The sequence below is a fragment of the Sinocyclocheilus grahami genome, unplaced genomic scaffold (genome assembly GCF_001515645.1).
Source record: "Sinocyclocheilus grahami isolate Dianchi unplaced genomic scaffold, SAMN03320097.WGS_v1.1 scaffold1247.1, whole genome shotgun sequence".
In the NCBI taxonomy this organism is placed as follows: Eukaryota; Metazoa; Chordata; class Actinopteri; order Cypriniformes; family Cyprinidae; genus Sinocyclocheilus; species Sinocyclocheilus grahami.
This window is the reverse complement of record NW_015506426.1, coordinates 230,089-239,039: the sequence shown is the minus strand read 5'-3', so window position 1 is coordinate 239,039 and position 8,951 is coordinate 230,089. Positions and strand designations below refer to the sequence as shown.

Sequence of the window (8,951 nt, the reverse complement as noted above, 5' to 3'; positions counted from 1 at the left end):
GTGTGTGTGAGTGTGTGTGTGTGTGTGTGTGTGTGTGTGTGTGTGAGAGAGAGAGTGTGTGTGTGTGTGTGTGTGTGAGAGAGAGAGTGTGTGTGTGTGAGTGTGTGTGTGTGTGTGTGTGTGTGTGAGGCCGGCTCAGATTTCTTTGCCTGTCTTCCAATCTAATGCACAGCTAATAACAGAGGTCAACACACACCGGCGAGTCTGTACAGCTCAGCTAATGGAGAAGCCTTCAGACACACACACACACACACACACACACACACACACACTCACTCATAAAGCCAAAGTAAGTCGTTGACAAGAGACAGAAAAATACTGAGGAAAAAATCCATTGTATCGAGCAGAAATGACATTTTGATAATAGCTAATAATGTTATTCTTTTATTATACTGAGCCTAATATACAGTACGCACAATAAAAACATATCGGTAGCCACAATAACTCAACCTTCATTGAATGCTTTATGTGAATAACAATCTGAAATTTAAATCGTTATTTGCTGAAAACAAACGGCCCGTCGCCATGGAAACCGCATCAGGACCATTTCCTCCAGAGGCTGTTAAAATCAGTCATAAGACAAACCGCAGCGCTTGAAATAATCGATATAAAAACTGGCGTAGAGGTTCCTCTGGGGGAAATCTTTCAGTGTTTGAACATGAATGAGAGAGAGAGAGATTTAAACTTCAGTCTGTTTCTCATGCAAGCCATCACGGGACTTCAGAACAGCGTTATTCAACTCCAACTAAACATAAAAAAACCCTGAAAATAAAGTACAATATTTATTTGAGCTAGTTGCCAGGACAATATTTCTAATTTTTGTTTAGATAAAGCTGATGCATTAAAATAACTAAAAATAAAACGGACATAAAATTAAAAAAAATAGTTATCAAAGAACAATAACTAATAAAAAATAACAAAACAAAAAACACTTTAACTCAAATAAAAATGAAAACAGAAAATGTAATATTGAATGTAATAAGACTTGGAATATTGTGCACAGACTGATTTTCATCCTCTTGTATTCCAGCACACATTCTTAGGAAAATACACGTCAGACAAAGGGAAAACTAGTGGATTTTCTGAGCACAACGGCAGATATTTGTTCTCATTTTAAGCATAAACTTTCTCTTTTTATTCATATTTTAACAGGAAATGTTCTGGCAAGGTTCTCTTAAAGTTCTAACCATTTGTAGAACGTTTGTTCAGAGTTATCTAGTCTTTAATAATGTTCTCAGAATGTTAGCACAAAAACATTCATTTTCCAAAAACGCTCGAGTTGGATTTTTGCCTAATATATTTTAAATGTTACTACTTGTTTCAGAGCGTTCCGAAAACATTCAAAAGTAACATTCTCACAATATCTGCAAAAATGATCAAACGGAATGTTCCCTTTACATTTTTAAAACATTTAAAAAGAAACATTTAGAGAAGTAACACATGCATAACATAATGGGAAACATTTCGGTTATCTGTGCGACTGAACTGAACGGAATGAATGTGTTTTCGTTGACTGCAGGGAAAGAGATTTGAACGAGACTGAAGCGAAGCAGAAAACGTATATATATATACTGTATATGTGTGTGTGTGTGTGTATATATATACTGTATATGTGTTATGTATGTGTATATATATATATATTGTATATGTGTGTGTGTATATATATATATGTGTATGTGTGTGTGTGTGTGTGTGTGTATGTGTATGTGTGTGTGTATATATATATATATACTGTATTTGTGAGTGTGTGTGTGTGTATATATATATACGGTATATGTGTGTGTGTATATATATATATATACTGTATTTGTGAGTGTGTGTGTGTGTATATATATATACGGTATATGTGTGTGTGTATATATATATATATACTGTATTTGTGAGTGTGTGTGTGTGTATATATATATACGGTATATGTGTGTGTGTATATATATATATATACTGTATTTGTGAGTGTGTGTGTGTGTATATATATATACGGTATATGTGTGTGTGTATATATATATATATACTGTATTTGTGAGTGTGTGTGTGTGTATATATATATACGGTATATGTGTGTGTGTATATATATATATATACTGTATTTGTGAGTGTGTGTGTGTGTATATATATATACGGTATATGTGTGTGTGTATATATATATATATACTGTATTTGTGAGTGTGTGTGTGTGTATATATATATACGGTATATGTGTGTGTGTATATATATATATATGTGTGTGTGTGTGTGTGTGTGTATGTGTATATATATATATACACTGAAGGTGCTGAAGGAAGATCCTCTGTCTCTTGATTTCTCTCAACATGAGGACCGGAGAGCTGTCAGTCAATACATGAGAAAACAAAGAAACTGACGTTACTCATTTGAAAAAATAACTGATATTTCATTGTAAATGTAGAATGAGTTACTTTACTAGTTACTTGAAAAAAGTATTCTGATTACATAACTTGCAATGCTTTACCCCCAACACTGTCCATGAACGCAAAGGTTCTTTATGGAATGATATAGATGCCAATAAAGAAACTTACATTTAGTATATGACTCTTTTAAAAAACGAAAATATAAAAAACTTTGGTAGATTTATGATGTTAATAACTGTGTAAATGTGTCATCACACTGGCTAGTGTTCACACACGTCCTGTATGTGAGCTGTGGAGAGCTTCACACTTTCATACGTTGTTTTTTCATTGTTCACCAACAGGCCCGTATGAAAACAACTTACATAAGCAGAAGCGATTCAAGCTCAGAAACCAGTGAAAGACGGCCTGCGGCGACGCGTCTCTCTCTCTTATCCATCCCTCCATCTCCAGCGCTTTCTCTCCACAACAGTGTTGATGTGGAATTCAGCTGGAGGGAAATTTATTCTCTCTCAGACACACAGGCAAAAATAATCCTGCGTTTGAAAGCCATAAACATGGAAAAGCACCTGCAGTTACTCAGCTGTTTTTGAGTGTGCTTGTGTTTCATCTTTATGCCTCGAGTATCAGCAGCACTATTTTAGTTTTAGTCCTAAACCCAGAAAACTACACACGAAGACTGACTGTGTGTTTGTGCATCTTGACTAATTTAATGCACTGAATGAATCAGGTGTCACATGAATTTCATGACAAAACGCAGGTGCACTTTAACGCCTGACAAACACAGATCGACTGAAGCGGCTGCATTTCTTCAACACAAATCCAAGCCAGCACATCATTTTGTGCACAAAATCCTAAAGCTAAAATACATTCTGATCGACTTTTGTCTTTGTGTACAAAACACATTAAAGTGTACACTGTAAAACATGATCTGATCAGTATGTTTTTAAATTGCTTCAAGGCAAGACACTAGAGGTGAACAGGGTAAAAATTTGACTTCCCCCGTTGATTAATCACAGTACATTAAGACAACTGTTTTGTAAGACATTTTTTTTAATCTCCAGAACAGAAATCTGAACATTGGTTCAAAATTCTTGTCTGATTTTGTTGATATACAGTGGTGTGAAAAAGTGTTGGCCCCCTTCCTGTTTTTAAAATTTTTTGCATATTTGTCACACTTAAAAGATTCAGATCATCAAACTAATTTTAATATTACACAAAGATAATGCAAGTAAATACAAAATGCAGTTTTTAAATGATTTCTTTTATTAAGGGAAAAAAGCTGTCCAAACCTGCCTGGCACTACGTGAAAAAGTAATTGCCCCCTAAATCTAATAACTGGTTGTGCCACGCTTTGCAGCAACAACTGCAATCAAGTGTTTGTGATAACTGGTTTGTGATAAACTTTTGCCTTGGAACTCTCCCATGGATGCCGTTTTTGCCCAGTCTCTTTCTTATTCATGAACACTGACCTTAATTGAGGCGAGTGAGAACTGCAGTTCTTCAGATGTTGTTCTGGGTTCTTTTATGACCTCTTGGATGAGTCGTTGTGCTCTTGGAGTAATTTTGGGAAGGTTCACCATTGTTCCAAGTTTTCTCCATTTGTGGATAATGGCTCTGACCGTGGTTCGCTGGAGTCCCAAAGCCTTAGAAATGGCTTTATAATCTTTTCCAGACTGATACATGTCAACTGTTTTGATTCTCATCTGTTCTTGAATTTCTTTAGCTCGCGGCATGATGTGTTGCTCTTTAAGCATGCTTCACTTTGTCAGACAGGTTCTATTTAAGTGATTTCTTGATTCAACAGGTCTGGCAGTAATCAGGCCTGCGTGTGGCTAGTGAAATTTAACTCAGCTTTCTAAAATAATGTGCTTAATTGCAGTTCTTTCATGATTTAACAGGAGGGGGCAATTAATTTTTCACATAGGGCCACGTAGGTTTGGACAGCTTTTTTCCCTTAATAAATGAAATCATCATTTAAAAACTGCATTTTGTATTTACTTGCATTATCTTTGTGTAATATTTAAATTTGTTTGATGATCTGAAAAATTAAAGTGTGACAATCATGCAAAAAAATAAGAAATCAGGAAGGGGGCCAACACTTTTTCACACCACTAGATTAGAGTTAAAGGCTTTTACTGAGGGGATTTTGGATTTCTGTTTTTATCACTCCATAAATCAGAAAATACTGTCAACAGACAGAAAAAAACACATTTCTGACATGTTTTTAGGAATAAAATGCTATATAAATCAATGTGAATGATATATCAACAAACCCCTCAGTAAAAACCTTCAGAATATAGATAGGAATAAAACTCTAAGTGTTGGTATTTGTAAGTGCTGCTGAAGTGTAGAAAAAACTCAAGAGCCTTTCAAATTTTGCATTTTCGCCATGTTTTTAAAAATAAAATGTTGTATAAATCAGTGAAAAGGATATATGAACAAACCCCTCAGTAAAAACCTACAGAATATAGAGAGGAATAAAACTCTAAGTTTTGGTGTTAGTCAGTGCTGCTGAAGTGGAGAAAAAACTTTTCAAATATGGATTGGAACTGATATTACAGATGCAAATAAAGTGCAATAAAATAAACAAGTGTATTTTGGATGTTTTCTTTCCACTAGTCTGAAAAAATCTTATTATTGACCAGAGCATGAAAAAACAATGGTTTAGCTTTTAATTGTCAAAATAATTTAAACCAAAACAATTTAAATTTAGACTTAATTTTTTGAAGTTATACAAGATTCAACGCAAATTGGGTCAGTTTAGTATTATTTAAATTAACTAACATTTTTAATTAACCCGTTTAATCCCAATTTTTTTCCCAGACATGAAAATATCCAAATGATCTGTCATTAGTAACCCTTTGAAATAATCAATTATTAGCTTGTTTGTTTTTTTGGAAAAGTGTGTAAAAATTGTGTGGTCGGTCACAATTGTGACCGGTGGGATAATGTGAGTACTGAATTAACATATTTCTGCAGTCATAAAAATTGTTATATATCTTAGCCCAGCTATTTTAAACAGTTTGATCACATTCTAGGGTTATTATTATGCATTAAAAAACCTTATGCAACATTGATAGGAAAAAAAAAACATCAACGCATTTCAAAACTTATTTTGTAAAATATAAATTAAGTTACTTTTTTGTAAAATATAACATCACATTTTTATATTAGTGCTACCAGTATTACAACATCAATACTGCACATTTTTTGTAACATTTGAATTTTTAATGCAATATTTTGTCATTGCAACGTTTTAGTGTAATTTTCACTAGCAACTGCAATTGGATTTATATTGTAAACCTAAGTTCACCGTTATCCCACCGGTCACTATTGTGACCATCAACATGTTTACTCATTCTATGACCACACTCAACAAAACTGAATATATGTGAATTCATATATTAATACTAGACACCTTAAAGATAACATGTACTAAAAATCTTTGTTTTAGGAAGTGCACGAAAACATCAGTCAGTAAGGATTTTAGAGCATTATAAATGAAAACCTTTTTTACGGTCACTATTGTGGGTTAAAATCAAATTGGCTGGACAATTCTTTTCAATATCTTTTAAGGCAGCAACTGAACTTCAGTTTCTAAGTTGAAGAAGGTGGAATTATTTTAGTGTAACTGGATTTTGTCATGAAATACAGCATCAGATGTTACAATTCACTCTATCAGCATCTACCTCACAACACACACACATCACATTAGTCATGATTGAAAGCGTCACGTTATCCTCATTACATCGTGACTGAAACTATGTCAGACCTGCGAGAGAGAGTGGATCTACAGGTTCAGTTTCCCACAGAATTCAGGAGCGCAAAACAAATAAATGTGCTGCAACACATGCAGAAACACACGGGATGATTATGGGATGGACATGCAGGTGTCTCTGTTGCCCGGCAACGTCGCCCAAAAAGATGCTCAGCGGCGGAGAAACAAACAGAAAACAGAGAACCGGAGAGAAACTCCTGAGAGCATGATGGTGATCCTTACACAAGCGTTATTATAGTTACTACAGGATTTCTGCAGGTTTGATTGGTCAATTTAAGACTTTTTAGAAACAATTAAAGACCATTTATAAAAATACATTGAAGGGAAAACAATATGTCCATATGGTCTCTAAATGTAAATGTCCGGGAGCACACCGAGTTTGAAAATACAACGTCCAACTCATCTCCATTACGGTTTAATTAATTGAAATATAGCTTAACTAGAATATGGAAATAACTTTTACTGTACCTTCTGCTCAAACTGCACAAAAGTGATGTTCTTCCTCGGTATTTTTGCTTTGTTTTTCAGTGCAAATTACTACATTTTAATTTTGTTCAGTTTCTTAGACAATTTAGTATCTTGATTTTGCATCTCAAGTAAACGTAATTTAAGGATATTTAGATAGTTGTACTGGAAAACAGAACAAAAATACTAAGGAAGATATTCATTTTTATTTTTACTTTTAATGCCATGGCTTTATGAATTTAAGCCTTCTTGCTCCGATTTAAGACCTTTTAAGTTTTTAAGACCCACAGAAACCCTGCAACTGTAACTAAAGCCATTAAAAACACAATTTCATTACTTGAAATAAAATAATCATTAAGTGAAATAAAATAAAATGCAAAAAACCTATAATTAGAATATTTAAAACTTAAAATAAAGTATATAGAAATATATAATAAATACATAAAACTTGATGTGAGCTAGATGTCAAGGCAACATTTTCTTTAGTTTAACTTAAAAAAAAAAAAAAACGAAAACTGATAGAAAAAATATTAGAAATGAAATACACATTTAAAACACACACACAAAGACAGACAACAAAATTACTAACACGTTAAAACTACAATGAAAATGGGAAATCTAAAAATAAAAACTAATTTAAAAATGAGTGCTTATACATTTTCTCTGAAATCTTAAAATTTTGCATAATTGTCAATACGTAATCAAAACTATAGATTATTGATTTATGTTCCTGGACTTAAATGATTCATCAGATGTTTTCTAAAGAAATAAATGCTTGTCTTCATGATACTTACTTTCATTTTCAGGCTGCTAGTTCCTTTTAATGTTAACTAATAGTCAAGTTGTTCAGTTTCTCTAAAATCTAGCTTGTCACTGAATATTTTAATGCAAGTTAATGTAATAAATGATAATAATATAATATTGATGGATGTGAATGTCTGTGTTCTGCTATTTTTACATAAACAGTTCAGTTTGATTGACAGTCAAACACAAACACTGTGAAACGTTTCAAATTATGATATTTTTACACAATGATCAAATGTAACAATAAAGGCACAAATACAGCAAAACATGTACAAAGACTTAAAACATCAGTTATAATCTCACAGTAATTTGATATGCTTATGTCAAAATTAACATTTAATTAGACACTAAACACCCTGTTCTCAAATGTACACATTTTAAACGAATAGTTCAGCCAAAAATGACTTTCTAATATGGAAAACACATAAAATGAAAGTCAATGGGGTCCAAAACGACAATGAAGCTTATTGACTTTTAAAATGATGTTACACTGGAGAAAGAAGTCGTATCAGTAAATTTTGACTCTAACATGTAAACGAATCTTTATTTTCCAGATGTCACATCAAACTCGTTTGTATATGTCTGATTTATGAACATGACATTCAGATAATAATACTTCAAGAGGCATATCTTCATATTTGCCAGATAAAACAGACTCTTCAGAAACTCTGATTCTCGTTAAATGAACACAACTGAGGGAAAAGAACTGTGCAAACTCATTTACGCCACCTGATTTAATTTCACATAAAACGAGACACTAATTGAATCAATCACATGATCAGATAAACGAGGCTGCTGTGTTTACAGTCTATGAGCTTCAGTCATTAAACTCAGATGATTCACTGATTCATTCTGCGCGCGTGTGTGTGTGTGTGTGTGTGTGTGTGTGTGTGCAAACTGAACCAATGTTTCTCTGATTTAAAAACAATCAGTCTCATATCCAGTGCTAATGTGTGAAACATGATTCAATTATAAAGGCTAATCATATGAATAAAGTTATATTACGACAATATCAACAAAACATGATCGCTTCATTTTCTACAGGATTCAATAGATGACAAACACACACTCTGATACAAACACAAGAACACAGAGAAATAAAACACACACACACACACACACACGGAGTTATGGGATGTTCACATCATGTCAGAATCAGCGTTTCGATATGAATAACCTCTGAGCTGAATATATCTCTGATATACACACACATGTATTAAAATATTATAAAATTAAAAATATGTCATTCAAAAATATTTTATATATATATTCTAATATATATCATTTGTAATTAAATATTTTCATTTGAATAATTACATATATTATATATAAAAAAAAATACATTTATATATATATATATATGTATATTATGTTAAAAAAATTATATATATGTCATTATTACAATAAAAAGACGGAGAGACAGACACACAAGTTATAATTATTGTTATAGTAATTCTGCCATGACGTAAAAGCACCATTACACACACACGCACTCACTCTCACACACACACACTCACTCTCACACACACGCACTCACA

The 8,951-nt window shown here is 32.8% G+C and overlaps 1 long non-coding RNA gene across 1 annotated transcript in view; it reads right to left on the bottom strand.

Moving 5' to 3' along the window:
- Window positions 1-264: 264 nt before the first annotated feature.
- Window positions 265-8,951, bottom strand: part of LOC107568466 (uncharacterized) — a 10,207-nt gene continuing 1,520 nt past the window's right edge. Inside the window, exons 2-3 of the long non-coding RNA XR_001606759.1 lie at window positions 2,642-2,644; window positions 265-275 (exon numbers count right to left, since the gene is read on the bottom strand). This is a non-coding gene — a long non-coding RNA (uncharacterized lncRNA). The remainder of the gene's footprint in view (window positions 276-2,641; window positions 2,645-8,951) is intronic.